Source organism: Maylandia zebra, linkage group LG15 (genome assembly GCF_041146795.1).
Source record: "Maylandia zebra isolate NMK-2024a linkage group LG15, Mzebra_GT3a, whole genome shotgun sequence".
Taxonomy (NCBI): domain Eukaryota; kingdom Metazoa; phylum Chordata; class Actinopteri; order Cichliformes; family Cichlidae; genus Maylandia; species Maylandia zebra.
In genome coordinates, this window is record NC_135181.1 from 36,673,510 (window position 1) to 36,689,346 (window position 15,837).

The 15,837-nt window shown below is 41.8% G+C and overlaps 1 protein-coding gene across 16 annotated transcripts in view; it reads left to right on the plus strand.

Moving 5' to 3' along the window:
- Window positions 1-2,598: 2,598 nt before the first annotated feature.
- The window catches only part of ptprsa (protein tyrosine phosphatase receptor type Sa), a 231,861-nt gene continuing 218,622 nt past the window's right edge, over window positions 2,599-15,837 (plus strand). For 11 of the 16 annotated variants that reach the window (XM_076874371.1, XM_004562015.3, XM_076874368.1 and 8 more), the window contains exon 1: window positions 2,599-2,896. The gene's annotated coding sequence lies outside the window, so the exon portion shown is untranslated. The remainder of the gene's footprint in view (window positions 2,897-15,837) is intronic. The other 5 variants (XM_004562022.3, XM_024799374.2, XM_076874370.1 and 2 more) reach the window with 1 other exon arrangement.

Sequence of the window (15,837 nt, forward strand, 5' to 3'; positions counted from 1 at the left end):
ATATATATAAATAAGAATATAAGATAAGATAAGATAAGATAACTCTTTATTGTCATTGCACAGTCATACATAGTACAGTAGTACAATGAAATTGGAAAAACTGTCCTACGTCGGCACTACATATAACACAACACGACACGATATGACACATCACAACGTAACAAACAACACAACACAGTATATTAACTTAGTATAAAAAAGAAGAATAAGTGTATGTGTATTGCACACTGTTATTATTGCACATTAATTATTATTGCACCTTGTTATAAATATAAATATTATTGTTATCGTTTTAAACATTGTTACCTCCCCCTAAAAAGTCCAGGGAGGTATCCAGTCAGGTCAGCTATTTACATTGATCAGGGCTATTGCCCTGTTGTAAAAGCTGTCCTTGAGTCTATTTGTTCGGGACCTCAGCAGCCTGAACCTCCTGCCAGACGGCAGCAGCTTAAACACCCGGTGTCCTGGGTGTGTGCAGTCCCGTAGGATGCTGCGTGCCCTCTTGAGACAGCGAGTGCTGTACAGGTCCTTCAGGGAGGGAAGAGGATGTCCAATGATTTTTTGGGCCATGTTGATGACCCTCTGGAGTGCCTTTCTGTGTGCTGTGGTGCAGCTGGAGAACCACACACCGATGCAATATGTCAGCACACTTTCAATGGAGCAGCGGTAGAAGACGGTCAGCAGCTCCTTCTTCAGGTCCATTTTTCTGAGGATTCTCAGAAAGTGGAGACGCTGTTGGGCCTTCTTTAAGACCGCAGAGGTGTTAGAGCTCCATTGGAGGTCTGTGTCTATGTGCACACCCAGAAACTTGAAACTGGAGACCCTTTCCACGCACTCCCCGTTGATGCTGACAGGCTGCAGCTCGGACTTCCTCCTTCTGAAGTCAACTACCAGTTCTTTTGTTTTGGTGGTATTGAGGTCCAGGTTGTTGTCTGCACACCAATCTGACAGCCTCTGAACTTCAGCTCTGTACGCAGTCTCATCTCTCTCAATATATATATATATATAAAAAAAAAACACCCAGCACGCCCCTGCGGGCGGTTTATCCTTCAAGCTCGGGTCCTCTACCAGAGGCCTGGGAGCTTGAGGGTCCTGCGCAGTATCTTATATATATATATATATATATATATATATATATATATATATATATATAGATAGATAGATAGATAGATAGATAGATAGATAGATAGATATAAATATAAAATCCACTGGTGACAACAAGTGAGAGTGTGTCTATCACCACAATACAGAAAACAGCATGATAGGAAAGATGGTCTGATAGAAGGCAGCAATGTATTGAACACAAAACCTGTGTTTTCAAGTGTCCATCAGCTGCCATTTCTTGGCCACTTGAGGCTAAGTGCCTCCTTCAAGGAGCAACTCCATGCATTAGGAGAAGTATGAGTGGCTGGGCTCCAGGAGGTTAAATTCAAGGTCGTCCCTGTAAGAGCATCTGTGGCACTAGACAAAGTTGAGGAAGGCAGCTTTGTCACTTAAAATATCTGATTAACTAAAACCTGCAACTGAAGCTGATTGATTAAATGTCCTCTTGGGCCTTATCAGTCTGTTTTTGTTCATTTTCTGGGGGGGGGGGGGGGTTAGCAGTCAGAAGCAAAGTGCAGAAAATACCTCATTGTCTTCTTACCTATTGTGAAGGTTTTGCAGTAAACCCAAACAAAAATAATTTTATAATATTAACGAATCACACACTGGCTTCTGTTTAATAGATTTCTTAAGTCACACCTTGTAGTTGCAGTTTTGTATTTTGCCCTTACATCGTCTGGGGAGGAAATTCATATCATATGGAGAACTTATTGTTAACTGTGTTTTAGAAGTTTAAAAATATGTGTGTACTAGAACACAATTTATCCACAGTCTCGTTTAAATAAATGGGTAAATAACAGTCCAGTGAGATGGATTGTTTGCATTCGCAGTGCAGTGTAATATTTGATATACACACGAGCTTATCCTTTGAGTCTGATACGAAGAGATGATGCTTTATCTTTAAGATACCCCTGCTGCACCAAGTAGGGGGCGGTTGCCATGACGCAGTGCGCTGTAGGCATTGGCCTGTTTCATGCTACCTTACCTTCCCTCTTATGGCGGGTAAAGGCAGGCTGGTGATGCTACTGGATGAAACCTTTAGTAAGGCGGGGAAAAACTGTATGACTTCATCATAGCGAGTAGAGCACTGCAAAAACCTGCATTCTAAAAAAAATTCTTCTTACGCATAAAGTCCCGTTTTTTACTCCACTGCTCAACGATATTGTTTAGGGAATATATGGAAAAGTTGTATTATAATTCTGAATTATCTTGAGTTAAAATAAGTCAAAATAGGTCATTGTAAAAATTTAGATTTTTCCTTTTTTAGAGCAGTTTTCATGTATAGTCGCTAATGAGTAAAATATTAATTAAATAAACACACCAACAAAGGTAATGATAATAAAGTTAGAATGTTAAAGTAGTTTTATAAAAGAAGGGGGCAATGAGAGGAGGGGGGAGAGAAGACAGAGAGAGCCTTCAGTTGAGTGGTGGCTGGAGAGGGAGGGCCGGACGCATGACATCATTCCCTCAGCTTCTCTGCACGGACAGAGCTCTGGTTTCTCCAAGTGCGCACGGCGGCTGCTGCTGAGGGAACGACTCCTCCTGCCGTACCCAGGCGCGTCCTGAGCATCCTGCGCTCTTGGGTGGATTTTAAAATCACTACTTAAGCCGGCAGGGGAACCCGTGTACGGTTCCTGACTGGACCTGCCGCGGGGACGAACATATTTAACACAAACCCGGGGATTATTGTTTGTTTTAAACATGAAGATGTGATGGGTTTATGAGCTGAGAGAGAGCGTGAGAGAGAGAGAGAAAAAATAAATAAAAGCTGGAACTCCGACACCGACAAAAGGTAGGCAGACTTCTCAGCCTGTTTTCCCGAACAGTGTTTGGCTACTTTTCTTCCACTAGACCTTGGTTTTAATGTCATGGTTTTATCTGTGTGTAAAAGAAAGGGGGGGGAGCATCAGGCATGGGGTCTGGGAGCGCACAGACCTCTTCTGTCCTGTCGTTTTAACACCTGCACAGAGCATAAGGCAAGTCTCCAAAGAAAGCGTTTCAGAATACTGCAAGAAAGCACGTTCAAGTTGAAACGGGGCTTAGCGACGGAACGAGATGCTCGAAAGTCCCGGACTCAGCGGGAGATTCGACTCTGCCCTCGCAAAGGTGTTGCTATAGTGGCAGAGCATATCTGCCGCTTAAATAACGGGGATACGTTCACGAACGACGGTCGCAACAGGCACTGCTTCCCTTTTCTGTTCTGCTCTCCCACTCACTTAATTACAAAATGAAAAAAGAAGCCTGGGTGGTTCTGCAGCAGAAAGGCGAAGCAGGATTTCTTTAAGGTCTTCTTTTACTCCTCTTTACGCAGCATAGAGCTTCTTTGGAACATTTCCCATATTTCTTAATCATTCGTTTTTTTCGGGCGGGGGTGTGTCTCTCTCGCTTTCTCTCTCTTTCTGTATCTCTCTCTCCGCGTGTGTGTGTGTGTGTGTGTGTGTGTGTGTGTGTGTGTGTGTGTGTGTGTGTGTGTGTGTGTGTGTGTGTGTGTGTGTGTGTGTGTGTGTGGTGGGAGGGGGTTCTCCATCTAGCAAGTGCATCTCCACAGGGGGGTGTTTCATTGACCAAGTCAATCGTGACAGGCGTTTCGTTAGAATCCGGCTATATAGGCATGCCCACAAACCAGGACACATCCAGCTCTTCTCGTAGGCATCGACCGTAAAAATGTTATTTTCGATCATTTCTGTCCCCTGTATCTCTTTCCCCTTTCTCTCTGTGGATCTCTTGTTTGATCAGTATTCAAGCGTGACCTGTAAGTGTTGGACTTTGAGAGCGGCGTTTGGTCTGCGCCCCTGGACGGGCTTTTGCTTTTGCGCATCACGTTGCCTCTGGCTTGTAGAACGTATTTGGGCTCGTTTCGAGGTGCGTCGCTTGAGCTTTCCACAGAGCCACCGAGGTGGAGTCAGCACAGCAATGACACTGACTTTGTCTAATTGCCAGTAACGTCTTTGCTGAAGCTGGAAACTCCGAAACGATTGGAATTTGCTCCCGTCTGTAGATCCTGTCGCTCCCGTTGACATTTGACGTAAAATACCTTGTGTTTAGCCTCTGAAGACATATCTAAAAATGTAAAAAGCTGGTTTTACACACACACACACACACACACACACACACACACACACACACACACACACATATATATATATATATATATATATATATATATATATATATATACATATATATATACATATATATATACATATATATATATATATATATATATATATATATATATATATATATATATATATATATATATATATATATACATAAACAGTCACCGGGACACGGACTACAAACTGAGTAACCATTTTTTAAGTTTTATAAGATTTGGATGATTCCTCTCATAGTTTAATATTTTTATAAAAGCAAAGCAAACACATCATGTATCATTCGGATTCATTCTTTTTATTATTCATGAGAGCAAGGATAGACTTTTTAGGCGATTTCTTATTTCTAACAGCATTTTTTTTTTTTTCTAATAGCATATTTTTATTTGGAGCTTGGTTTTGCCATATTTGGCACAAAACAATTTAGTCTATCATTTTCACGAAGTTGTGCATTTCCCATCTTGTTCCATCTCTTTGTTTCGATCGCAATGAGCGCATCGCGGGTCAGCAAAGCTCATTAAAGCCAGAGGAGAGAACAATATCTCGCCCGCGCCCGGGTTGTTAAAAGAAAATGGCTTTATTCATTTTTCTCTGTACCAGTGGTAACTTAGTTATAGCTTTTTTATGGTGCCTGGAAATGGCTCACAGGCTCGCGGTGCTATGTAATGTAATCAAATTTATGATGTTGCTGTGTATTACAATTCCCTGTTATGCTCCGTCACATGAGAAATTTGGAGTGACTCCCGCCCCCTCGCCCCATCCTCCACACGGGCAAAACACAATGCCCAGAAACATCAGAACAAGTCAGGTTAACAGCCACCAGTGGGCTGAAGAAGAAGAAGCACGCACCCCTCGCCCCCCACTTAAAATAGCCCACGATACTTCCTAAATTATATTCTGACTTATGCTACCACACATTTATTCAAGCAACAAACCACGTGCCTCTTGAGTTTTACATTTTTCACATTTTATGCACATTTCTTTTCCAGTAACAGTCAAAAGTTTGATTTCTGCAAGGAAGATTTAGAAATATGCAGAGCTGATTTCGTAATGATGAAACAAATAATGTGATGCAGCTTAGCACACAGAGCAAGACATGCACACATACAGATTTGTATTCCCTCATCTTTTTTTTAGGCAGAACAGCACCCTTGGGATTCATTTGGCTATTATTTGTATGATTTTAATATTTCAGTCTAATTTCTAATTCAGATCCATCTTTTAGAAAGATGTGTCGCTATGTTTCTGTCCTCCTCTTAATATTAAGATGCAGTGGTACCCAATGATCACTAATGCAGAGTACAGTCTTTCCTGTCTGACAGGCCTGTGGAAGAACAGCCTTTCATACTTAATTGGAGAACACATTTTATGCAGTTCTTCAGCATCCAATGTGTGTTCATGGAGCAGTCAAATACCCATGTTAGACATGCAAAAGAGGTCATTCTAACAGATCAAGGATCAAAGATTTGGATAAAGTCAGTGAGGACTGTTCTTTAACAAATGATATTGTTGCTGGATGTCTTGATACTCCTCTTGTTCAAGATCAGGTGGCTGAGGTGCAAGGTGAAACCCTCATTGACACAACCAGTGAGACCAGTGAGTGCAGAGCATTAAAGATGTTGTAATAGAAGAGTATGTTAGCTTAATATTCAGGCTCTATGAATGCATGAAATATGTAATAGGATGGCATGTTAGCATCCGTTGTTTGCTCCTGCTGAAATATGCTTCAGATATACTTGCCTGTCGCCAGCTGTACAGTCAAGATACTTTCAGGCACACGAGTGAGGCCACGGCTGTTAAAAATCACCACTGGACTTGCAAATATGTAGAGCGACAGACAAGCACCTACAGACTCACGCACATAAACATATGATTTTATTACAAGATGAGCCATATTCTGCAGTTTCATCAAAAGCCACCAAACCAAAATTTTTGGTCACGCTATTAACGCAAGTGAAATGAAAATGGATGTGGAGGGCTGGTAGAGCTATTTATGGAAACTCAGATGCTGTAAAGTAACACCAGAAAGAAAAGAGAGAGAAGAAAATATTAAATCATAGGCACCCTTCATGGAGCGTTTCGTCCATGTGCACTGAGGCAGTCTAATTACCAGGAGAGTGCTTGTTAGTTGTCACCTCCAGATAAACAATGGGCTGTTTTTTTCCTCCTCCCCACCCCCCCACCCCCCCTCCTGCCCCGCCTGTGGCAGAGTTTGAAATTCTAGGTAACAAAATGTCAGCTTCAGTGTCCATTCGCCTTCATCTCTGCATCTCTGTAAATAAACCAAAGTAATTTAAATGCACGTTAATAGCGTAAAACACGATTGACATCTAGAACCAAACAACTGCTGACTGCCACTCCAGAGGTGATTAACTTATTAAAGAAAAACTTGGGAAGGATAGAATAATGTGACAGCGCATTTTGGAATCAGCCTTGTGTTTCAACTGTGCCCTATTGTACAGTAAATCTTGTCAGAAAGCATATGGTCCTGAAATATGCTAATGAGTTCTGGAATATTCTAACAGCAAAGAAAGAAATGTCCTTGCATCCTCTGAATTTGTCATTTCAAACAGCTGAGATATAAGCTCTTTAGAGAAAGTTGACTGTCAGAATGGGGGCAAAATGCAGTATTCAAAACGTTTCCATGAACATTCTGACCTGGTTTGAGCCTACCATTGGGCTTGACACTTTAATGGCTTTGATATGTATGCATTTTCCCAGCACAGCTAACATGTCAAGCAGGAAGATGTTGTCTGATCCTGGAATAATTGAAATGTTATCCTTCATTCCAAGTAAGGAAAGGAATCACTTGTGAGGGATGGGGTTAAAAGCCTCTGGACCTTCCCCTTCTTGTCTAATGTGTTAGGCTTAATCTAAAAAAAAACAAACAAACAGATTACTTCGTAAAGCAGGGTCTTTTCACGTCACAAACCCAGTCAAATAATGTGTAAAGATTATAGTGACAAGAGGAAGTATGTTGTACTAGTTTTGCATTTTGCTTCAGTATGGTTTCATTATGCTGTTTAATTTCACTGGTAAGAATTATGCCAAAATATATCATCATGAGATATACCGCCTTTGTGGTATGGATGTGTTATATTACCTATAGTTTCATGTATTTCCAACAAAACAAACACAGGTGCTGTAGCTAAGTTGACACCAAAAAATGCTGAAATCACTTATACCACTGATATCTGTGGCCATGGAAGGGGCTAACACAATAATTCCCTCTCATTCACAGATGCAGTCATATGAAAAAGTCCAATTTTCTTACCCAGCTTTCCCTGTAATGCTAAGTGACGTCTGATTCTCAAACCTGATGGAATATAGAGTGGTTCTCAAAAGGCATCATGACAGAACTGGCATTGCACCAGCACCCTACCAACATCAATAAAGCAGTATGTCAAGCATCACACTTTAAAACAGGTCGTTAAAGATGACTACAGTGGTAATCTGTAGTCTTAGAAAACCCAAGCTCGTGGGGGGCTCTTCTCTTGAACGTACCACTGTCTCTCAAAACATTTGTCATATCTCCAGTTGCACTCCAAGCACTCTAAAGATGCTACATGCTCATTGCTGACTCACGTAAACACCTGTAAAAGGAATTAGTCCATTCATTTTTCGTGTGGGGTTCACAAAGGTAATGGGATTGGATATAATGCACAACTGAGATTTCCTGAGAACTAAGTAAAAAATGAACAGAAATGTTGCTTTATTCGTCTCTTTTAACCAATAAAAATTCTCAGATACACAACTTACAAAACATCGATGGCTGTGAGCTTGGCAGGATGTTTTCAGGAAATCAGACAATTAGGAAACCTCTCACTGGATACATGTAAATGTCCTTTGGGAAAACAATTTTCCTCCCGGGGGCTGTGTCTCTTGAAGGTCACAGCAGCATTTCACCTCCCCACTTGTCTTGCCCATAACTACACCACTGGGTATCGCTGGATGCTTCCTGCCAAGCTAGTGAGGGGAAGCTGATGTTGGTATGGGTCAGTGAGGCTGATGCATTGTGACAACAGCAAGAATAATAAAACACTGTCTCGCCTGTTTACTGCTCGCCAGCATTATAGTCAAAGGATTGACAAAGAATGAGTGATTCATATCCTTTTGTGGATAGTCATTTAGGTTTCATTCAGAGGTGTAATGTAACACACCGGTTGTGGTACCTTTGGGGCGTGGTGTAGTCATCACCGGGAGTAGGTGGATGGCTGAAGATGCTTGTGAGGTGAGGAAGGAGATAGAGAGCATGTCACACAATAGGAGGGCTGAATGAAGACAGAGAGAGGATAGCACTGGTGGTGGCCTTGTACATTTCATCTGGAGGCCCTAATAAAACCCTCACAGGCCGGCATTGATCTCTCCCAGAATAATCCATTTAGACTGAGCGTGCCTGGCCATGTGGGGCCTCTTCAATTATTTATGGGAGAATGCTGTGCAAGCTTCCGTTGGGATGCAACAATGTGCCCTGGGAAACCTGTGAACTGCAGATTGCTGGAGAGCAGGGGAGACACTACATTTGGAAGGAGGAGAAATGGCAGATGGAAAAAGAGAACCAGCTGGAGAGAGATATGAGGGACAGGGGGAGAAAAGGTGGACAAAAGAAAACATGGAGGGAAGGTGAAAAAATTGCAAATTTGAGAAGGAAGGAGATGACAGAGAGAAGAAAAAAAAGAAAGAACAGAGAAGCAGTAATGGCAAGGTGCCGGTGATGAAAACAGAGGAAAAGACAAAGAAGAAGAAAAGTCTGCAGGGTTAAGTTTAAGAATACAGCCTTTAAAAAGACAAAGGAGGAGGAGCGATGGGTGAAAATGGAGGATAGAGGAAAAGCAAGGGTGGGTGCAAAAAAATATATATGTAAGGAAATTAAAGAAAGGAGATGAAAAAGGGATATGGACGAAATGATGAGGTGGGCAATGAGGGGCAGAACATACTGAGTAGTAGTGGGAGAAACTGGTACAGATGATGGAAAGCACAAAATAAAAGTCAAACAAGAGTTAAAAGTAAAATAATGGGCAGGGAATAAAAGTAGGTACGAAAAGACAGGGGGAGGAAGGGAGGGGGAGGAATGGGGTAAGGAAGCATCAGAGGTAGAATTATAGATGAGAAAGGGTAGAAGAGTTGACAGGAAATGAGGCAGGAATAGATGGATAGGAAGAAGGTGGAGGATGGAACCTTTAAAGCAAGTCATGAACATCTATTGATCATGGAAGAGTTATGGTTGCTATTGTGCTAAGTGGAGACATGCCAGCTTGACTGGCTGTACAGTTGATCATTATTCCTGCTGCAGTCACCTTTTGTGCTGTGTTGTAAAAAACCCATGGCATTCTTGCGTTTAGTGTTGTGTTTTGATGAAAAGTTTATTCAAATCTTTTGGAAGATTATTTAATCAAAGTGACTTTCACCGTGTCACCACAGGTTTTTCAGGGTGATTTGGTCATACATCTAAGGTTAATCTAACGTTGTATGATAGTTCTTTTCATACCAGGCTACTTATCCTAAACTTCCTGCTGCACAGTGTATTTTGTGCAATTAGCTGTCCACAGGCCTCTCAGAAATCCAGACAGATTTATCTCACCTATAATTCCCAGCATCCTATTAGGTTTTCCGTCCAGTGCCTTCTGCCAAATCCAGATTTATCATCATCATCATCATCGTTTATTTGTATAGCACTTTAAGAACACACCAGGCAGACCAAAGTGCTGAACAACACAGATCAAAACAACAACCAAATTAAAAATACCATAAAATCATTACAAACAATAAAATAAATAAGAAGGTGTCAGTTTCCTACAGAGTTAAAAGCCAGGGAATAAAAATAGGTTTTCAATGGTATATCTTTGCTTCACAGTGTCTCTAACCCTAGTGACCTCTTGATAGCTTCTCTAAAAGCTATTTTAGCATTTAGAACATTGGACGGTGCGGTAGTGTCGCATCACAAAAAGCTCCTGGGTTCATATTCAACCTGGGGCTTCACTGTGTCGAGTTGGCATGTTTTTTCTGTGTCTGTCTGGATTCCCTCCTGGTACTCTCACAGTCTAAAGACATGGGGCATAGGCTAAGGCTAATTACTGATTCTAAACTTCCTGTATGTGTGAATAGTAGCCTGTCTTTATGTATTAGTCCTGCAACAGAATGATGACTTGTCTGGAACGAACCCTGCCTCTTGCCCTGTGACAGCTGGGATAGGCCCCGACCCCTCCGGTGCCCAGAAGAGGACGGATGGAAGCTATTTTAGCAAAATGTTCACACTTTTCTATTTTCTGCCATGGTACAACTACCATATTAATTCATTAAGAACAGTTGTGCCATCTGTCCTTAAATGATCTGCAATCCACATTAATCTTAGACTAATATAGCTGGCATTTAATTTTTTGATTATATCAAGTCATTAGTGTACTACATTACAAACTCTCAGTGGCAACACAAAGGCGAAGGGACTTCTTCAAATGATTTAAACTGTTAGTGAAGTACTAATTGAGCAGACATGCAGTGGCAATGGGGGGAAAAGAACTGTGTAGTGGCTATTACATAGGCTATGTCAAACTGCTTAATCAGATTTGCTAAACGGTGTGGCGGTGTAGCTATTAACTAAAGATAGCAAGTTTCTCTTTAATTAGTAGGATCCCATTTCCCACCCCTCTTCCTCCTCCCAAGCAGCCACCCAGAATTTATTGTGTGTCCGCAGACATTGATTATCGGATTCTAGTAATTGTTTTGTCTCCGCTTGATTAACAAACCTATGTTTTCTCCAGAGGCTATGTTCAATAGCAGGCATTAATGGCAGGTCTCTGGCACAACTGTGAATGCTAACGAGATGTTTACGATGATTGCAACGGAAATGCATGAAGACTTCCACAGGGGGAAGAAAATGTTTCCTTATTTTCTCAGGTTTAAAGAACAGCAAAGTTTAGTAAAAGATTTCGGACACAAATGTTTGAGTTTGATTGGTCCCTCCGGTTGATGGTGCTTTGTGTTTTTTGTGATTCCAGTCCAGCACACAGGCAAGATGATAGATCTGCAGATGGCTGTATGAACCTTGGCATTGTTGGCACGTCAGGAATTTGAGCAGTCTGCCTCGTTTTTGATCTTCTCCTTTTTTGAGAGAGGTTGAGGTGAGAAGCAGAGTGCATTCCAGCTGCTGAGGAATAGGCATGTAATGAGAAAGAGGCAGAGGGGTGATGGAGAGCTTTTGGGGGAGCTTCGGGTCATGCTAAGGGGCTTGAAGAATTCAAGGGCGTAAGGTTTGGATGTAAGCACACTAGTGTACTCAGATTATATATATGTTTTTTGTAAGCCCTGTTACAAGTAAGACCTTTACCTTTTATCTGATGCCTTTCAAAGGTACCTGCCATTCTCTGTCTACCACTACCACAACACCATGACTGATCTTTGACTCGTATTTCAGAAGAATGCACATAGAAAAATCGAGATTATTTCTTTTCATATATCAAAATGTACAAGAAACATTTGTGTGAGCATGCTGTTACTTCGAAATAATAAATTGGCTGTCCTATTCAACATCCAGGAGGAATTTGGATCACTTATGCAACATTTGTGAATGAAATGATCCAAAGACACCAACTGTACAATCTTATGGCCGTGTTTCAGTATAACACTACTGCACAGTGTGGGCGCCAGCATAGAACCTTCCTGTCAAAGACCTGAAAGTGACTCAGCCTGCAGTAATATTGAGCTGGAATGCACAACCCTGTTGCAATCTAATAAGTTTCATTGATACCTGTAGTGACACATTCTTACAAAGCAACCCGTTTAGTGCAATAACCAGTGCAGTTTTCATTCTTTTGTTGCCCTCCCAGTAATGCAGCATGCTGCACTGAACCATCTGGATGTAATTCTATTTTTCCTGGCTTCTCATCAATTAATTCTATTACATTTCAGTTGGTTTAGCTACACATGTCTACCTGCATTTTAGATCATTTTGTAGTTTTTTATTTTTTTATTTTCTAAATGACCCCACAATTTTCCTGTTTCCAAGTTGATGAAATTAAATGTATTTGTAAGAAAATGAAGAAATGACAACTGATGAATGCAGTCAGTGGGACTTTTATGCTGGCTTCCCCTGTGACAATCACCTTTAGGCCTCAATCTGCTGCTTGAGTTGTCCGTCGGTTTGTACTGTTAGCTCAAACCAGCTGCTGAAGCAAGAACAGGATGCTGCGGGAGACGAGGAATGAGCTCTACTTAAAAGTAATTTATATTTACTGTCGTTTTGTTGGGTGAAGAGGAAGTGACAAATGCGAGCTTGTTGTTTATGAGGCTTGGCTAAGTGCTGGCAGGGCTGCTTTTCTCTGAGGTAGTTGGCTCTGTGTTTAATTCATGTCCTTGGGAGGTGCATTGCTTTGTGGTGTAGTGTGTGGCAGGCGAGCTAATGAGAGGTGAACCTATCTGCTTCTTATTCTCCATCTGCCTCCCTCGCACTTTGCCCCTGCTTTCTCCCACTTCTTGCCCCTGTCTCTCCTGCTTTTCTGTCCTCAGTCTCTGTTTTGACCTTTTTTCTGCTTTCAACCCCGTCCTCACAGCGCCTTTCGTTTTCTGTTACTTTGAGCCGTCGTGGAAAACGTGTACACAAAATTTCCTTGAAATTACCCCCTAGCTTGCTGTGCTTATGTGGATGTGAAACATGGAAATGGAGCATACTCCTTGTCATCACTTCCTGTCAAATAAATCATTCAGACCTTTGACAAAACCCCAAATAGGACTGCCAATTTTCAAAGCTGTCCCGTTCATCACTTTGATTCATCTTCTCAGAGATGGAAACCCCCACCTACCAGCCATCACCACATACTCACACACACAATCTCCCTTCAGTCCTCCACGATCACACATTTACAGTCAGAGAGTTAGCTGGAGAGGCTACCCTGCATTCAGTTTTCAAAGGAGAAGCAGTTCAGTGCAGCACCAGTGGATGTGGGCTCTAAAGCACCCTGAAAGAAAGACAGGAGAACGACAGGGGTGAGCTGAAATGTTGACCTCTTTGTCACCTCAGCTCAGCTACATCCACTTTCTTCTCCTCTTTCTCCTGTGTACCTTGTAAGGTGCTGTTTTAATTGACATGAAGAAAAAAGCTCTAGTTATCTGGCTGCCTGCTCCTGTTTCATGTCACAACTTTTTTTCCCCCCCTTCCTTGTTCCTTGTCCATCATTCCTCTTCTCTGTGTCTTTGCTTCTTAGGCTTTCCCTTCTTTTTATCTGTATTTTTTTGTTTCTTTCTCTCTGCCTCTTCCTTTCTGTGCCTGTCTTCCTTCAGCACAGAAACACAACGTTCCCCACTGATTGCCTGTGTTGTTTCCCTCCTCTTCTTTCCTCCTTGTCTGGTTATTTACATCTCCCTGCCTCACACCAGCCTACTCAACTTGTCTCTCTGTTCTCAGCTCTGACTTGAAATCTTTATGTAATTGCTTCTTAAATTTTGAAATGAGGGTATCAGCTCGGCTGCATAGATTCGGTTTGGAAAACAAAACAATGGCACATGTAGCGGTGATATCTATGCTAGTTCCAGCACAGATGTAATATTAAATCAGTAGACAGTAAACATGGAGGGGGGCTGTAATCAAGATAATGTGTCAAAATATCGGCTCAAATAAGTGCACAGAGGACTTGCAAGGTGTGTGCCATGCTGTGACACTTGGTGGTGGCTGTAGCTCAGGTGGCAGAGCAGGTCAGCCACTAATCAGAAGGTCGGTGGTTTGATCCCAGGCTGCTTCCTGGCTGCATGCCAAGTATCCTTGGGCAAGATACTAACCCCATGTTTGCCTACTGGTGGTGGTCAGAGGGCCCAGTGGCGCCAGTGTCCGGCAGCTTCACCTCTGTCAGTGCGCCCCAGGGCAGCTGTGGCTACAACGTAGCTTGCCATTGCCAGTGTGTGAATGACTGAATGTAGTGTAAAGCGCTATACAAATGCAGGCCATTTACCATTCTACAAGGACTTTGGTTCCAGCTCTTCCTCCATGATTGAGCTGTCTGTATTTCCATCTGGCATCACCTGCCAGTGGTAAACTTTCTCCTTCCATCCGCTGCTTTTCAGTGCATGACGAGTTTTGTTTGACTGACACTTCTGTACGTTCTTCCAATGTTCGGTGTAGTCAGCCCGGAAAATGAAAGAAATCCATTTTCACTTAGATCTGTAAAGATAGCAGCCCATCTCTCAATACTATGTATTTTCATCCATTTCATGATGGACTCGTGAGCAGCTGAATATCATCCTTGCCTCCTGGACAGACAGTAACTGTTCTTTGTTATTGAAACTACCTTTGGGTCACGACGAATCAGTGATATTTCAAATTTTTTTAAAGATGGGTTTTGTGGAATCCTACAAGCAACATATTTTTGAGTTTATGATCAGGTCCACACCAAGATGTGTATATGTGTCTGTATTAGCAGAGAGCAGTTATCCATCCAAACTGATCTTCAAAAGTGCACATCAATTCAATCCTTGTATTGCAATTACTGCAAAACCTACACACACCCAAGATATTTACAATATATGCATAATGCAAAAAAAAAGCATTGATAAAACCTGTATAGATGTCAACTAGCTTAATTTGGTATTATTCTTCTGCAGTTCGTATGCTCCTTTCTGTAGATCACTTCCAAAAATAGCCCTTACGTGCGTAGCCTGTGATGGGACTTTCTATACTCCTGGGTCAAATGCCATTCCCTTTTTACACTGATCGTCACCTGTTATGTATTTTTCATAGCTCTGAGTGTCTGTCTTTTTTTTCATTCTGTATTCCCTTTTGCCCCTCTCCTCCCTAAGACCGGCTTGTCCTGTCACTCCAAGGTGGGCCTTCAAACTCTGGCGCATTTTTTCACAGCCGCCCTTTGTTTTCATCTATTGTTCTTAAAAGCGATTATGACCATCAGACAGGGCCATTAAATATTTAGTGGAGCTCAGGCTGCTGCGTTCCCTGGCTTCACAGGAACACGCACCACAGATGTTCAAAGTGTCTCTCTGTAGGAAGGCGGTGCACAAATACTTTGAGGGGCAGTCACTCCATTAAATAAAAGCTGCTTTTTGGACATAGAGTATGTGTAGATCTTGTGTGATTCAGTGGCAGTGCTTAGTGTTTCTTTGTCCTTTAGGTAGTGACACACACATATTTGCCTTTGTGTTTGTGTGTGCCTGTCTCTGTTTGTTTAAGTCACTGTGTTTTGCATTCACTCCTATACTCATTTATTTACCTTCTGTCTTTGTCTGTTTTTGGTGCCTGTCCCGCACATTATTTTGCTTTTCAATATTAGAAAATGTATATATAACCCAATCCTCGTTTTCCACTGCAGAAAGAAACAGAATGACAAGTTGCTTGAGAGAAAAAATAAATAAACTCCTCTGCTATTGATTTAACTAAAAACGTGGATTCACCAAATGCCTCTCCTGTTACTGCTACATTTAATATTGAAGTCCAAATCTGAGAAACTGCACTCTGGTGCAATACTCTATAACTATAGGAGAGAATTTTGTCCATCCCTGCTGCTTCCCACCCATCATCTTCCTTTCTGTTTGGAGTAAATCAGGTAAAGCTAAGGTTTTTCCACACTCTGTGATATGTATGCATGATATGTTTTGTGTTTCTTTTTAATATAATTTCAGTTGT